Source organism: Rhopalosiphum maidis, chromosome 3 (genome assembly GCF_003676215.2).
Source record: "Rhopalosiphum maidis isolate BTI-1 chromosome 3, ASM367621v3, whole genome shotgun sequence".
NCBI classification, from domain to species: Eukaryota; Metazoa; Arthropoda; class Insecta; order Hemiptera; family Aphididae; genus Rhopalosiphum; species Rhopalosiphum maidis.
In genome coordinates, this window is record NC_040879.1 from 76,667,177 (window position 1) to 76,686,890 (window position 19,714).

The window sequence follows — 19,714 nt, forward strand, 5'->3', positions numbered from 1 at the left end:
TGAAACCTAGACTACTAAGTTAAGGTAATCATTCTAATTACTCATTGCTTACTTTGAAGTATATGATTAAAGCTTGGGTTTTATATACATATTGAAACATGATTTTATATCTTAATTTTCAACGCATATTAAAAATTCCGATTTTTATATGCTTATACAACACTCAATTCTCAAGTTAATCTCTTGAAAACCTAGACTACTAGGTTAAGGTAATCATTCTAATTACTCATTGCTTACTTTAAAGTATATCATTAAAGCTTGGGTTTTATATACATATTGAAACATGATTTTATATTTTAATTATTGACGAATATTAAAAGTTCATATTTTTAACTGATTATATAATTCTCAATTCTCAAGTTTGTCTCTTGAAACATAGACTACTAGGTTAAGGTAATCATTCTAATTACTCATTGCTTACTTTCAAGTATATCATTAAAGCTTCGGTTTTTTATACATATTGAAACATGATTTTATATTTTAATTTTCGACAAATATTAAAAGTTCATATTTTTAAATGCTTATAGAACACTCAATTCTCAGTTAATTTCTTGAAACCAAGACTACTAGGTTAAGGTAATCATTCTAATTACTAATTGCATACTTTCAAGTATATCATTAAAGCTTGGGTTTTATATACATATTGAAACATGATTTTATATTTTAATTTTGACGAATATTAAAAGTTCATATTTTTAAATGCTTATAGAACACTCAATTCTCAAGTTAATCTCTTGAAACCAAGACTACTAGGTTAAGGTAATCATTCTAATTACTCATTGCTTACTTTCAAGTATATCATTAAAGCTTGGGTTTTATATACATATTGAAACATGATTTTATATTTTAATTTTCGACGAATATTAAAAATTCATATTTTTAAATAATTATAGAACACTCAATTATCAAGTTATTCTCTTGAAACCAAGACTATTAGGTTAAGGTAATCATTCATATTACTCATTGTTAACTTTCAAGTATTTCATTAAAGCTTAGGTTTTATTTATACTATGAACCATGTTTTTATATGTAAATTATTGACGAATATTAAAAGTTCATATTTTTAAATGCTTATAGAACCCTCAATTATCAAGTTAATTTCTTGAACCAGACTACTAGGTTAAGGTAGTCTTCTAATTACTCGTTGTTAACTTTCAAGTATTTCATTAAAGCTTTGGGTTTTATATATACTATGACCATGTTTTTATATCTTAATTTTTGACGAATATTAAAAATTCATATTTTTCAATGCTATATAACACTCAATTCTAAAGTTAGTCTCTTGAAAACCAAGACTACTAGTTTAAGGTAATCATTCATATTACTCATTGTTACTTTCAAATATTTCATTGAAGCTAAGATTTCACAACACATTGAAACATAATATTATTTGTTCATTTTATGTAAATATTAAAATTTTTAACATTTAACTGCTTATATAATACTTAATTTTCAAGATATTATTTACCATTATACATATAAAATTACTATATTTTTTCAGATGGCAGAATAGCGAATCACTTAAAGTATGATGTGACAGGAATTAACATATTTACTACTTGAGAAAGTATCAACATCCTACGTTAAAACTATACACGCAGATTCTGATTTTATTATTATTATATGTGCTGTAAGTGTAATGTTTATATTGAATCTATTTAATAGTCAATTAATACCAATGGTATAACAATGTTTCTGTCAAGATACCCTGACCAATAGATTCAGAAAACAATTCTAATATTCCATTGTTAACTTTCATGTATTTCATTAAAGTCAACACTTCAAAATAGTACAAAACATGATTTTATATCTTAATTTTCAACGCATATTAAAAATTCCGATTTTTATATTCTTATACAATACTCAATTCTCAAGTTAATCTCTTGAAACTAGACTACTAGGTTAAGGTAATCATTCTAATTACTCATTGCTTACTTTCAAGTATATGATTAAAGCTTGGGTTTTATATACATATTGAAACATGATTTTATATTTTAATTTTTGACGGAATATTAAAAGTTCATATTTTAAATGCTTATATAACATTCAATTCTCAAGTTAATTTCTTGAAACCTAGACTACTAGGTTAAGGTAGTCATTCTAATTACTCATTGCATACTTTCAAGTACATTATTAAAGCTTGGGTTTTATATACATATTGAAACATGATTTTATATTTTAATTTTCGACGGATATTAAAATTCATATTTTTAAATGATTATAGAACACTCAATTCTCAAGTTAATTCTCTTGAAACCAAGACTATTAGGTTAAGGTAATCATTCATATTACTCATTGTTAACTTTCAAGTATTTCATTAAAGCTTGGGTTTTATATACATATTGAAACATGATTTTATATTTTAATTTTCGACGAATATTAAATATTCATATTTTTAAATAATTATATAACACTCAATTCTAAAGTTAGTCTCTTGAAACCAAGACTACTAGTTTAAGGTAATCATTCATATTACTCATTGTTAACTTTCAAATATTTCATTGAAGCTAAGATTTCACAAACACATTGAAACATAATATTATTTGTTCATTTTATGTAAATATTAAAATTTTTAACATTTAACTGCTTATATAATACTTAATTTTCAAGATATTATTTAACCATTATACATATAAAATTACTATATTTTTTCAGATGGCAGAATAGCGAATCACTTAAAGTATGATGTGACAGGAATTAACATATTTACTACTTGAGAAAGTATCAACATCCTACGTTAAAACTATACAAGCAGATTCTGATTTTTATTATTATTATATGTGCTGTAAGTGTAATGTTTATTGAATCTATTTAATAGTCAATTAATACCAATGGTATAACAATGTTTCTGTCAAGATACCCTGACCAATAGATTCAGAAAACAATTCTAATATTCCATTGTTAACTTTCATGTATTTCATTAAAGTCAACACTTCAAAAATAGTACAAAACATGATTTTATATCTTAATTTTCAACGCATATTAAAAATTCCGATTTTTATATGCTTATACAATACTCAATTCTCAAGTTAATCTCTTGAAACCTAGACTACTAGGTTAAGGTAATCATTCTAATTACTCATTGCTTACTTTCAAGTATATGATTAAAGCTTGGGTTTTATATACATATTGAAACATGATTTTATATTTTAATTTTCGACGGATATTAAAAGTTCATATTTTTAAATGCTTATAGAACACTCAATTCTCAAGTTAATTTCTTGAAACCAAGACTACTAGGTTAAGGTGGTCATTCTAATTACTAATTGCATACTTTCAAGTACATGATTAAAGCTTGGGTTTTATATACATATTGAAACATGATTTTATATTTTAATTTTCGACGGATATTAAAAGTTCATATTTTTAAATGCTTATAGAACACTCAATCCTCAAGTTAATTTCTTGAAACCAAGACTACTAGGTTAAGGTAGTCATTCTAATTACTAATTGCATACTTTCAAGTATATCATTAATGCTTGGGTTTTATATACATATTGAAACATGATTTTATATGTTAATTATTGATGAATATTAAATATTCATATTTTTAAATAATTATAGAACACTCAATTCTCAAGTTAGTTTCTTGAAACCAAGACTATTTGGTTAAGGTAATCATTCATATTACTCATTGTTAACTTTCAAGTATTTCATTAAAGCTTAGGGTTTATTTATACTATGAACCATGTTTTTATATGTTAATTATTGATGAATATTAAAAGTTCATATTTTTAAATGCTTATACTACACTCAATTCTCAAGTGAATCTCTTGAAACCTAGACTATTAGGTTAAGGTAATCATTATTATTACTCGTTGTTAACTTTCAAGTATTTCATTGAAGCTAAGACTTCACAAAAACATTGAAACATGATATTATTTGTTCATTTTATGTAAATATTAAAATTTTTAACATTTAACTGCTTATATAATACTTAATTTTCAAGATATTATTTAACCATTATACATATAAAATTACTATATTTTTTCAGATGGCAGAATAGCGAATCACTTAAAGTATGATGTGACAGGAATTAACATATTTACTACTTGAGAAAGTATCAACATCCTACGTTAAAACTATACAAGCAGATTCTTATTTTTATTATTATTATATGTGCTGTAAGTGTAATGTTTATTGAATCTATTTAATAGTCAATTAATACCAATGGTATAACAATGTTTCTGTCAAGATACCCTGACCAATAGATTCAGAAAACAATTCTAATATTCCATTGTTAACTTTCATGTATTTCATTAAAGTCAACACTTCAAAAATAGTACAAAACATGATTTTATATCTTAATTTTCAACGCATATTAAAAATTCTGATTTTTATATGCTTATACAACACTCAATTCTCAAGTTAATCTCTTGAAACCTAGACTACTAAGTTAAGGTAATCATTCTAATTACTCATTGCTTACTTTGAAGTATATGATTAAAGCTTGGGTTTTATATACATATTGAAACATGATTTTATATCTTAATTTTCAACGCATATTAAAATTCCGATTTTTATATGCTTATACAACACTCAATTCTCAAGTTAATCTCTTGAAACCTAGACTACTAGGTTAAGGTAATCATTCTAATTACTCATTGCTTACTTTGAAGTATATGATTAAAGCTTGGGTTTTATATACATATTGAAACATGATTTTATATTTTAATTATTGACGAATATTAAAAGTTCATATTTTTAAATGCTTATAGTACATTCAATTCTCAAGTTAATCTCTTGAAACCTAGACTACTAGGTTAAGGTAATCATTCTAATTACTCATTGCTTACTTTCAAGTATATCATTAAAGCTTGGGTTTTATATACATATTGAAACATGATTTTATATTTTAATTTTCGACGAATATTAAAAATTCATATTTTTAAATAATTATAGAACACTCAATTATCAAGTTATTCTCTTGAAACCAAGACTATTAGGTTAAGGTAATCATTCATATTACTCATTGTTAACTTTCAAGTATTTCATTAAAGCTTAGATTTTATTTATACTATGAACCATGTTTTTATATGTAAATTATTGACGAATATTAAAAGTTCATATTTTTAAATGCTTATAGAACACTCAATTCTCAAGTTAATTTCTTGAAACCAAGACTACTAGGTTAAGGTAGTCTTTCTAATTACTAATTGCATACTTTCAAATATTTCATTGAAGCTAACACTTCACAAACACATTGAAACATAATACTATTTGTTCATTTTATGTTAATATTAAAATTTTTAACATTTAACTGCTTATATAATACTTAATTTTCAAGATATTACTTAACCATTATACATATAAAATTACTATATTTTTTCAGATGGCAGAATAGCGAATCACTTAAAGTATGATGTGACAGGAATTAACATATTTACTACTTGAGAAAGTATCAACATCCTACGTTAAAACTATACAAGCAGATTCTTATTTTTATTATTATTATATGTGCTGTAAGTGTAATGTTTATTGAATCTATTTAATAGTCAATTAATACCAATGGTATAACAATGTTTCTGTCAAGATACCCTGACCAATAGATTCAGAAAACAATTCTAATATTCCATTGTTAACTTTCATGTATTTCATTAAAGTCAACACTTCAAAAATAGTACAAAACATGATTTTATATCTTAATTTTCAACGCATATTAAAAATTCCGATTTTTATATGCTTATACAACACTCAATTCTCAAGTTAATCTCTTGAAACCTAGACTACTAAGTTAAGGTAATCATTCTAATTACTCATTGCTTACTTTGAAGTATATGATTAAAGCTTGGGTTTTATATACATATTGAAACATGATTTTATATCTTAATTTTCAACGCATATTAAAAATTCCGATTTTTATATGCTTATACAACACTCAATTCTCAAGTTAATCTCTTGAAACCTAGACTACTAGGTTAAGGTAATCATTCTAATTACTCATTGCTTACTTTCAAGTATATCATTAAAGCTTGGGTTTTATATACATATTGAAACGTGATTTTATATTTTAATTTTCGATGAATATTAAAAGTTCATATTTTTAACTGATTATATAATTCTCAATTCTCAAGTTTGTCTCTTGAAACATAGACTACTAGGTTAAGGTAATCATTCTAATTACTCATTGCTTACTTTCAAGTATATCATTAAAGCTTCGGTTTTTTATACATATTGAAACATGATTTTATATTTTAATTTTCGACAAATATTAAAAGTTCATATTTTTAAATGCTTATAGAACACTCAATTCTCAAGTTAATTTCTTGAAACCAAGACTACTAGGTTAAGGTAATCATTCTAATTACTAATTGCATACTTTCAAGTATATCATTAATGCTTGGGTTTTATATACATATTGAAACATGATTTTATATTTTAATTATTGACGAATATTAAAAGTTCGTATTTTTAAATGCTTATAGTACATTCAATTCTCAAGTTAATCTCTTGAAACCTAGACTACTAGGTTAAGGTAATCATTCTAATTACTCATTGCTTACTTTCAAGTATATCATTAAAGCTTGGGTTTTATATACATATTGAAACATGATTTTATATTTTAATTTTCGACGAATATTAAAAATTCATATTTTTAAATAATTATAGAACACTCAATTATCAAGTTATTCTCTTGAAACCAAGACTATTAGGTTAAGGTAATCATTCATATTACTCATTGTTAACTTTCAAGTATTTCATTAAAGCTTAGGTTTTATTTATACTATGAACCATGTTTTTATATGTAAATTATTGACGAATATTAAAAGTTCATATTTTTAAATGCTTATAGAACACTCAATTCTCAAGTTAATTTCTTGAAACCAAGACTACTAGGTTAAGGTAGTCATTCTAATTACTAATTGCATACTTTCAAATATTTCATTGAAGCTAACACTTCACAAACACATTGAAACATAATACTATTTGTTCATTTTATGTTAATATTAAAATTTTTAACATTTAACTGCTTATATAATACTTAATTTTCAAGATATTATTTAACCATTATACATATAAAATGACTATATTTTTTCAGATGGCAGAAAAGCGAATCACTTAAAGTATTATGTAGCAGGAATTAACATATTTACTACTTGAGAAAGTATCAAAATCCTACGTTGAAACTATACAAGCAGATTCTGATTTTAATTATGGTTATATGTGCTGTAAGTGTAATGTTTATTAAATCTATTTTATAGTCAATTAATAGCAATGGTATAACAATATTTCTGTCAAGATACCCTGACCATTAGATTCAGAAAACAATTCTAATATTCCATTGTTAACTTTCATATATTTCGTTAATGTCAACACTTCAAAATTAGTACAAAACATGATTTTATATCTTAATTTTCAACGCATATAAAAATTCCGATTTTTAAATTCTTATACAACACTCAATTCTAAAGTTAGTCTCTTGAAACTTAAACTATTAGATTAAGGTAACCATTCTTATTACTTATTGTTAACTTTCAAGTATTTCATTAAAGCTTAGGTTTTATATATACTATGAACCATGTTTTTATATTTTAATTTTTGACGAATATTAAAAGTTCATATTTTTAAATGCTTATAGAACATTCAATTCTCAAGTTAATCTCTTGAAACCTAGACTACTAGGTTAAGGTAATCATTCTAATTACTCATTGCTTACTTTCAAGTATATCATTAAAGCTTGGGTTTTATATACATATTGAAACGTGATTTTATATTTTAATTTTCGATGAATATTAAAAATTCATATTTTTAAATAATTATAGAACACTCAATTATCAAGTTATTCTCTTGAAACCAAGACTATTAGGTTAAGGTAATCATTCATATTACTCATTGTTAACTTTCAAGTATTTCATTAAAGCTTGGGTTTTATATACATATTGAAACATGATTTTATATTTTAATTTTCGACGAATATTAAATATTCATATTTTTAAATAATTATAGAACACTCAATTCTCAAGTTAGTGTCTTGAAACCAAGACTATTAGGTTAAGGTAATCATTCATATTACTCATTGTTAACTTTCAAGTATTTCATTAAAGCTTGGGTTTTATATACATATTGAAACATGATTTTATATTTTAATTTTCGACGAATATTAAATATTCATATTTTTAAATAATTATATAACACTCAATTCTCAAGTTAGTTTCTTGAAACCAAGACTATTAGGTTAAGGTAATCATTCATATTACTCATTGTTAACTTTCAAGTATTTCATTAAAGCTTAGGGTTTATTTATACTATGAACCATGTTTTTATATGTAAATTATTGACGAATATTAAAAGTTCATATTTTTAAATGCTTATAGAACACTCAATTATCAAGTTAATTTCTTGAAACCAAGACTACTAGGTTAAGGTAGTCATTCTAATTACTCGTTGTTAACTTTCAAGTATTTCATTAAAGCTTTGGTTTTATATATACTATGAACCATGTTTTTATATCTTAATTTTTGACGAATATTAAAAATTCATATTTTTCAATGCTTATATAACACTCAATTCTAAAGTTAGTCTCTTGAAACCAAGACTACTAGTTTAAGGTAATCATTCATATTACTCATTGTTAACTTTCAAATATTTCATTGAAGCTAAGATTTCACAAACACATTGAAACATAATATTATTTGTTCATTTTATGTAAATATTAAAATTTTTAACATTTAACTGCTTATATAATACTTAATTTTCAAGATATTATTTAACCATTATACATATAAAATTACTATATTTTTTCAGATGGCAGAATAGCGAATCACTTAAAGTATGATGTGACAGGAATTAACATATTTACTACTTGAGAAAGTATCAACATCCTACGTTAAAACTATACAAGCAGATTCTGATTTTTATTATTATTATATGTGCTGTAAGTGTAATGTTTATTGAATCTATTTAATAGTCAATTAATACCAATGGTATAACAATGTTTCTGTCAAGATACCCTGACCAATAGATTCAGAAAACAATTCTAATATTCCATTGTTAACTTTCATGTATTTCATTAAAGTCAACACTTCAAAAATAGTACAAAACATGATTTTATATCTTAATTTTCAACGCATATTAAAAATTCCGATTTTTATATGCTTATACAATACTCAATTCTCAAGTTAATCTCTTGAAACCTAGACTACTAGGTTAAGGTAATCATTCTAATTACTCATTGCTTACTTTCAAGTATATGATTAAAGCTTGGGTTTTATATACATATTGAAACATGATTTTATATTTTAATTTTCGACGGATATTAAAAGTTCATATTTTTAAATGCTTATAGAACACTCAATTCTCAAGTTAATTTCTTGAAACCAAGACTACTAGGTTAAGGTGGTCATTCTAATTACTAATTGCATACTTTCAAGTACATCATTAATGCTTGGGTTTTATATACATATTGAAACATGATTTTATATGTTAATTATTGATGAATATTAAATATTCATATTTTTAAATAATTATAGAACACTCAATTCTCAAGTTAGTTTCTTGAAACCAAGACTATTAGGTTAAGGTAATCATTCATATTACTCATTGTTAACTTTCAAGTATTTCATTAAAGCTTAGGGTTTATTTATACTATGAACCATGTTTTTATATGTTAATTATTGATGAATATTAAAAGTTCATATTTTTAAATGCTTATACTACACTCAATTCTCAAGTGAATCTCTTGAAACCTAGACTATTAGGTTAAGGTAATCATTATTATTACTCGTTGTTAACTTTCAAGTATTTCATTGAAGCTAAGACTTCACAAAAACATTGAAACATGATATTATTTGTTCATTTTATGTAAATATTAAAATTTTTAACATTTAACTGCTTATATAATACTTAATTTTCAAGATATTATTTAACCATTATACATATAAAATTACTATATTTTTTCAGATGGCAGAATAGCGAATCACTTAAAGTATGATGTGACAGGAATTAACATATTTACTACTTGAGAAAGTATCAACATCCTACGTTAAAACTATACAAGCAGATTCTTATTTTTATTATTATTATATGTGCTGTAAGTGTAATGTTTATTGAATCTATTTAATAGTCAATTAATACCAATGGTATAACAATGTTTCTGTCAAGATACCCTGACCAATAGATTCAGAAAACAATTCTAATATTCCATTGTTAACTTTCATGTATTTCATTAAAGTCAACACTTCAAAAATAGTACAAAACATGATTTTATATCTTAATTTTCAACGCATATTAAAAATTCCGATTTTTATATGCTTATACAACACTCAATTCTCAAGTTAATCTCTTGAAACCTAGACTACTAGGTTAAGGTAATCATTCTAATTACTCATTGCTTACTTTGAAGTATATGATTAAAGCTTGGGTTTTATATACATATTGAAACATGATTTTATATTTTAATTATTGACGAATATTAAAAGTTCATATTTTTAAATGCTTATAGTACATTCAATTCTCAAGTTAATCTCTTGAAACCTAGACTACTAGGTTAAGGTAATCATTCTAATTACTCATTGCTTACTTTCAAGTATATCATTAAAGCTTGGGTTTTATATACATATTGAAACATGATTTTATATTTTAATTTTCGACGAATATTAAAAATTCATATTTTTAAATAATTATAGAACACTCAATTATCAAGTTATTCTCTTGAAACCAAGACTATTAGGTTAAGGTAATCATTCATATTACTCATTGTTAACTTTCAAGTATTTCATTAAAGCTTAGATTTTATTTATACTATGAACCATGTTTTTATATGTAAATTATTGACGAATATTAAAAGTTCATATTTTTAAATGCTTATAGAACACTCAATTCTCAAGTTAATTTCTTGAAACCAAGACTACTAGGTTAAGGTAGTCTTTCTAATTACTAATTGCATACTTTCAAATATTTCATTGAAGCTAACACTTCACAAACACATTGAAACATAATACTATTTGTTCATTTTATGTTAATATTAAAATTTTTAACATTTAACTGCTTATATAATACTTAATTTTCAAGATATTATTTAACCATTATACATATAAAATGACTATATTTTTTCAGATGGCAGAAAAGCGAATCACTTAAAGTATTATGTAGCAGGAATTAACATATTTACTACTTAAGAAAGTATCAAAATCCTACGTTGAAACTATACAAGCAGATTCTGATTTTAATTATGGTTATATGTGCTGTAAGTGTAATGTTTATTAAATCTATTTTATAGTCAATTAATAGCAATGGTATATCAATATTTCTGTCAAGATACCCTGACCATTAGATTCAGAAAACAATTCTAATATTCCATTGTTAACTTTCATGTATTTCGTTAATGTCAACACTTCAAAATTAGTACAAAACATGATTTTATATCTTAATTTTCAACGCATATAAAAATTCCGATTTTTAAATGCTTATACAACACTCAATTCTAAAGTTAGTCTCTTGAAACTTAAACTATTAGATTAAGGTAACCATTCTTATTACTTATTGTTAACTTTCAAGTATTTCATTAAAGCTTAGGTTTTATATATACTATGAACCATGTTTTTATATTTTAATTTTTGACGAATATTAAAAGTTCATATTTTTAAATGCTTATAGAACATTCAATTCTCAAGTTAATCTCTTGAAACCTAGACTACTAGGTTAAGGTAATCATTCTAATTACTCATTGCTTACTTTCAAGTATATCATTAAAGCTTGGGTTTTATATACATATTGAAACATGATTTTATATTTTAATTTTCGACGAATATTAAAAATTCATATTTTTAAATAATTATAGAACACTCAATTATCAAGTTATTCTCTTGAAACCAAGACTATTAGGTTAAGGTAATCATTCATATTACTCATTGTTAACTTTCAAGTATTTCATTAAAGCTTGGGTTTTATATACATATTGAAACATGATTTTATATTTTAATTTTCGACGAATATTAAATATTCATATTTTTAAATAATTATAGAACACTCAATTCTCAAGTTAGTTTCTTGAAACCAAGACTATTAGGTTAAGGTAATCATTCATATTACTCATTGTTAACTTTCAAGTATTTCATTAAAGCTTAGGGTTTATTTATACTATGAACCATGTTTTTATATGTTAATTATTGATGAATATTAAAAGTTCATATTTTTAAATGCTTATACAACACTCAATTCTCAAGTGAATCTCTTGAAACCAAGACTATTAGGTTAAGGTAATCATTCTAATTACTAATTGCATACTTTCAAGTATATCATTAATGCTTGGGTTTTATATACATATTGAAACATGATTTTATATTTTAATTTTCGACGAATATTAAATATTCATATTTTTAAATAATTATATAACACTCAATTCTCAAGTTAGTTTCTTGAAACCAAGACTATTAGGTTAAGGTAATCATTCATATTACTCATTGTTAACTTTCAAGTATTTCATTAAAGCTTAGGGTTTATTTATACTATGAACCATGTTTTTATATGTAAATTATTGACGAATATTAAAAGTTCATATTTTTAAATGCTTATAGAACACTCAATTATCAAGTTAATTTCTTGAAACCAAGACTACTAGGTTAAGGTAGTCATTCTAATTACTAATTGCATACTTTCAATTATATCATTAAAGCTTAGGTTTTATTTATACTATGAACCATGTTTTTATATGTTAATTATTGATGAATATTAAAAGTTCATATTTTTAAATGCTTATACAACACTCAATTCTCAAGTGAATCTCTTGAAACCTAGACTATTAGGTTAAGGTAATCATTCTTATTACTCGTTGTTAACTTTCAAGTATTTCATTAAAGCTTTGGTTTTATATATACTATGAACCATGTTTTTATATCTTAATTTTTGACGAATATTAAAAATTCATATTTTTCAATGCTTATATAACACTCAATTCTAAAGTTAGTCTCTTGAAACCAAGACTACTAGTTTAAGGTAATCATTCTTATTACTCATTGCATACTTTCAAATATTTCATTGAAGCTAACACTTCACAAACACATTGAAACATAATACTTTTTGTTCATTTTATGTTAATATTAAAATTTTTAACATTTAACTGCTTATATAATACTTAATTTTCAAGATATTATTTAACCATTATACATATAAAATTACTATATTTTTTCAGATGGCAGAATAGCGAATCACTTAAAGTATGATGTGACAGGAATTAACATATTTACTACTTGAGAAAGTATCAACATCCTACGTTAAAACTATACAAGCAGATTCTGATTTTTATTATTATTATATGTGCTGTAAGTGTAATGTTTATTGAATCTATTTAATAGTCAATTAATACCAATGGTATAACAATGTTTCTGTCAAGATACCCTGACCAATAGATTCAGAAAACAATTCTAATATTCCATTGTTAACTTTCATGTATTTCATTAAAATCAACACTTCAAAAATAGTACAAAACATGATTTTATATCTTAATTTTCAACGCATATTAAAAATTCCGATTTTTATATGCTTATACAACACTCAATTCTCAAGTTAATCTCTTGAAACCTAGACTACTAGGTTAAGGTAATCATTCTAATTACTCATTGCTTACTTTCAAGTATATCATTAAAGCTTGGGTTTTATATACATATTGAAACATGATTTTATATTTTAATTATTGACGAATATTAAAAGTTCATATTTTTAACTGATTATATAATTCTCAATTCTCAAGTTTGTCTCTTGAAACATAGACTACTAGGTTAAGGTAATCATTCTAATTACTCATTGCTTACTTTCAAGTATATCATTAAAGCTTCGGTTTTTTATACATATTGAAACATGATTTTATATTTTAATTTTCGACAAATATTAAAAGTTCATATTTTTAAATGCTTATAGAACACTCAATTCTCAAGTTAATTTCTTGAAACCAAGACTACTAGGTTAAGGTAATCATTCTAATTACTAATTGCATACTTTCAAGTATATCATTAATGCTTGGGTTTTATATACATATTGAAACATGATTTTATATTTTAATTATTGACGAATATTAAAAGTTCATATTTTTAAATGCTTATAGTACATTCAATTCTCAAGTTAATTTCTTGAAACCAAGACTACTAGGTTAAGGTAGTCATTCTAATTACTAATTGCATACTTTCAAGTATATCATTAAAGCTTGGGTTTTATATACATATTGAAACATGATTTTATATTTTAATTTTCGACGAATATTAAAAATTCATATTTTTAAATAATTATAGAACACTCAATTATCAAGTTATTCTCTTGAAACCAAGACTATTAGGTTAAGGTAATCATTCATATTACTCATTGTTAACTTTCAAGTATTTCATTAAAGCTTAGGTTTTATTTATATTATGAACCATGTTTTTATATCTTAATTTTTGACGAATATTAAAAATTCATATTTTTCAATGCTTATATAACACTCAATTCTAAAGTTAGTCTCTTGAAACCAAGACTACTAGTTTAAGGTAATCATTCTTATTACTCATTGTTAACTTTCAAATATTTCATCGAAGCTAAGACTTCACAAACACATTGAAACATAATATTATTTGTTCATTTTATGTAAATATTAAAATTTTTAACATTTAACTGCTTATATAATACTTAATTTTCAAGATATAATTTAACCATTATACATATAAAATGACTATATTTTTTCAGATGGCAGAAAAGCGAATCACTTAAAGTATTATGTAGCAGGAATTAACATATTTACTACTTGAGAAAGTATCAAAATCCTACGTTGAAACTATACAAGCAGATTCTGATTTTAATTATGGTTATATGTGCTGTAAGTGTAATGTTTATTAAATCTATTTTATAGTCAATTAATAGCAATGGTATAACAATATTTCTGTCAAGATACCCTGACCATTAGATTCAGAAAACAATTCTAATATTCCATTGTTAACTTTCATGTATTTCGTTAATGTCAACACTTCAAAATTAGTACAAAACATGATTTTATATCTTAATTTTCAACGCATATAAAAATTCCGATTTTTAAATGCTTATACAACACTCAATTCTAAAGTTAGTCTCTTGAAACTTAAACTATTAGATTAAGGTAACCATTCTTATTACTTATTGTTAACTTTCAAGTATTGCATTAAAGCTTAGGTTTTATATATACTATGAACCATGTTTTTATATTTTAATTTTTGACGAATATTAAAAGTTCATATTTTTAAATGCTTATAGAACATTCAATTCTCAAGTTAATCTCTTGAAACCTAGACTACTAGGTTAAGGTAATCATTCTAATTACTCATTGCTTACTATCAAGTATATCATTAAAGCTTGGGTTTTATATACATATTGAAACATGATTTTATATTTTAATTTTCGACGAATATTAAAAATTCATATTTTTAAATAATTATAGAACACTCAATTATCAAGTTATTCTCTTGAAACCAAGACTATTAGGTTAAGGTAATCATTCATATTACTCATTGTTAACTTTCAAGTATTTCATTAAAGCTTTGGTTTTATATATACTATGAACCATGTTTTTATATCTTAATTTTTGACGAATATTAAAAATTCATATTTTTCAATGCTTATATAACACTCAATTCTAAAGTTAGTCTCTTGAAACCAAGACTACTAGTTTAAGGTAATCATTCTTATTACTCATTGTTAACTTTCAAATATTTCATCGAAGCTAAGACTTCACAAACACATTGAAACATAATATTATTTGTTCATTTTATGTAAATATTAAAATTTTTAACATTTAACTGCTTATATAATACTTAATTTTCAAGATATTATTTAACCATTATACATATAAAATTACTATATTTTTTCAGATGGCAGAATAGCGAATCACTTAAAGTATGATGTGACAGGAATTAACATATTTACTACTTGAGAAAGTATCAACATCCTACGTTAAAACTATACAAGCAGATTCTGATTTTTATTATTATTATATGTGCTGTAAGTGTAATGTTTATTGAATCTATTTAATAGTCAATTAATACCAATGGTATAACAATGTTTCTGTCAAGATACCCTGACCAATAGATTCAGAAAACAATTCTAATATTCCATTGTTAACTTTCATGTATATCATTAAAGTCAACACTTCAAAAATAGTACAAAACATGATTTTATATCTTAATTTTCAACGCATATTAAAAATTCCGATTTTTATATGCTTATACAATACTCTATTCTCAAGTTAATCTCTTGAAACCTAGACTACTAGGTTAAGGTAATCATTCTAATTACTCATTGCTTACTTTCAAGTATATGATTAAAGCTTGGGTTTTATATACATATTGAAACATGATTTTATATTTTAATTTTCGACGGATATTAAAAGTTCATATTTTTAAATGCTTATAGAACACTCAATTCTCAAGTTAATTTCTTGAAACCAAGACTACTAGGTTAAGGTGGTCATTCTAATTACTAATTGCATACTTTCAAGTACATGATTAAAGCTTGGGTTTTATATACATATTGAAACATGATTTTATATTTTAATTTTCGACGGATATTAAAAGTTCATATTTTTAAATGCTTATAGAACACTCAATCCTCAAGTTAATTTCTTGAAACCAAGACTACTAGGTTAAGGTAGTCATTCTAATTACTAATTACATACTTTCAAGTATATCATTAATGCTTGGGTTTTATATACATATTGAAACATGATTTTATATTTTAATTTTCGACGAATATTAAATATTCATATTTTTAAATAATTATAGAACACTCAATTATCAAGTTATTCTCTTGAAACCAAGACTATTAGGTTAAGGTAATCATTCATATTACTCATTGTTAACTTTCAAGTATTTCATTAAAGCTTAGGTTTTATTTATACTATGAACCATGTTTTTATATGTAAATTATTGACGAATATTAAAAGTTCATATTTTTAAATGCTTATAGAACACTCAATTCTCAAGTTAATTTCTTGAAACCAAGACTACTAGGTTAAGGTAGTCTTTCTAATTACTAATTGCATACTTTCAAATATTTCATTGAAGCTAACACTTCACAAACACATTGAAACATAATACTATTTGTTCATTTTATGTTAATATTAAAATTTTTAACATTTAACTGCTTATATAATACTTAATTTTCAAGATATTATTTAACCATTATACATATAAAATGACTATATTTTTTCAGATGGCAGAAAAGCGAATCACTTAAAGTATTATGTAGCAGGAATTAACATATTTACTACTTGAGAAAGTATCAAAATCCTACGTTGAAACTATACAAGCAGATTCTGATTTTAATTATGGTTATATGTGCTGTAAGTGTAATGTTTATTAAATCTATTTTATAGTCAATTAATAGCAATGGTATAACAATATTTCTGTCAAGATACCCTGACCATTAGATTCAGAAAACAATTCTAATATTCCATTGTTAACTTTCATGTATTTCGTTAATGTCAACACTTCAAAATTAGTACAAAACATGATTTTATATCTTAATTTTCAACGCATATAAAAATTCCGATTTTTAAATGCTTATACAACACTCAATTCTAAAGTTAGTCTCTTGAAACTTAAACTATTAGATTAAGGTAACCATTCTTATTACTTATTGTTAACTTTCAAGTATTTCATTAAAGCTTGGGTTTTATATACATATTGAAACATGATTTTATATTTTAATTTTCGACGAATATTAAATATTCATATTTTTAAATAATTATAGAACACTCAATTCTCAAGTTAGTTTCTTGAAACCAAGACTATTAGGTTAAGGTAATCATTCATATTACTCATTGTTAACTTTCAAATATTTCATTAAAGCTTAGGGTTTATTTATACTATGAACCATGTTTTTATATGTAAATTATTGACGAATATTAAAAGTTCATATTTTTAAATGCTTATAGAACACTCAATCCTCAAGTTAATTTCTTGAAACCAAGACTACTAGGTTAAGGTAGTCATTCTAATTACTAATTGCATACTTTCAAGTATATCATTAATGCTTGGGTTTTATATACATATTGAAACATGATTTTATATTTTAATTTTCGACGAATATTAAATATTCATATTTTTAAATAATTATAGAACACTCAATTATCAAGTTATTCTCTTGAAACCAAGACTATTAGGTTAAGGTAATCATTCATATTACTCATTGTTAACTTTCAAGTATTTCATTAAAGCTTAGGTTTTATTTATATTATGAACCATGTTTTTATATCTTAATTTTTGACGAATATTAAAAATTCATATTTTTCAATGCTTATATAACACTCAATTCTAAAGTTAGTCTCTTGAAACCAAGACTACTAGTTTAAGGTAATCATTCTTATTACTCATTGTTAACTTTCAAATATTTCATCGAAGCTAAGACTTCACAAACACATTGAAACATAATATTATTTGTTCATTTTATGTAAATATTAAAATTTTTAACATTTAACTGCTTATATAATACTTAATTTTCAAGATATAATTTAACCATTATACATATAAAATGACTATATTTTTTCAGATGGCAGAAAAGCGAATCACTTAAAGTATTATGTAGCAGGAATTAACATATTTACTACTTGAGAAAGTATCAAAATCCTACGTTGAAACTATACAAGCAGATTCTGATTTTAATTATGGTTATATGTGCTGTAAGTGTAATGTTTATTAAATCTATTTTATAGTCAATTAATAGCAATGGTATAACAATATTTCTGTCAAGATACCCTGACCATTAGATTCAGAAAACAATTCTAATATTCCATTGTTAACTTTCATGTATTTCGTTAATGTCAACACTTCAAAATTAGTACAAAACATGATTTTATATCTTAATTTTCAACGCATATAAAAATTCCGATTTTTAAATGCTTATACAACACTCAATTCTAAAGTTAGTCTCTTGAAACTTAAACTATTAGATTAAGGTAACCATTCTTATTACTTATTGTTAACTTTCAAGTATTGCATTAAAGCTTAGGTTTTATATATACTATGAACCATGTTTTTATATTTTAATTTTTGACGAATATTAAAAGTTCATATTTTTAAATGCTTATAGAACATTCAATTCTCAAGTTAATCTCTTGAAACCTAGACTACTAGGTTAAGGTAATCATTCTAATTACTCATTGCTTACTATCAAGTATATCATTAAAGCTTGGGTTTTATATACATATTGAAACATGATTTTATATTTTAATTTTCGACGAATATTAAAAATTCATATTTTTAAATAATTATAGAACACTCAATTATCAAGTTATTCTCTTGAAACCAAGACTATTAGGTTAAGGTAATCATTCATATTACTCATTGTTAACTTTCAAGTATTTCATTAAAGCTTTGGTTTTATATATACTATGAACCATGTTTTTATATCTTAATTTTTGACGAATATTAAAAATTCATATTTTTCAATGCTTATATAACACTCAATTCTAAAGTTAGTCTCTTGAAACCAAGACTACTAGTTTAAGGTAATCATTCTTATTACTCATTGTTAACTTTCAAATATTTCATCGAAGCTAAGACTTCACAAACACATTGAAACATAATATTATTTGTTCATTTTATGTAAATATTAAAATTTTTAACATTTAACTGCTTATATAATACTTAATTTTCAAGATATTATTTAACCATTATACATATAAAATTACTATATTTTTTCAGATGGCAGAATAGCGAATCACTTAAAGTATGATGTGACAGGAATTAACATATTTACTACTTGAGAAAGTATCAACATC

The 19,714-nt window shown here is 23.8% G+C and overlaps 1 long non-coding RNA gene across 2 annotated transcripts; it reads left to right on the forward strand.

Moving 5' to 3' along the window:
- The first annotated feature begins 8,822 nt into the window (after positions 1-8,822).
- On the forward strand, positions 8,823-14,698 carry LOC113559207. Of its 2 annotated transcripts, none has more exons than XR_003405894.1 (3): positions 8,823-8,875; positions 11,056-11,185; positions 14,653-14,698. It is a non-coding gene; the product is annotated as an uncharacterized LOC113559207 (long non-coding RNA). The 2 variants fall into 2 exon arrangements; XR_003405893.1 differs by lacking the exon at positions 14,653-14,698 and adding an exon at positions 13,130-13,186.
- Positions 14,699-19,714: the final 5,016 nt, after the last annotated feature.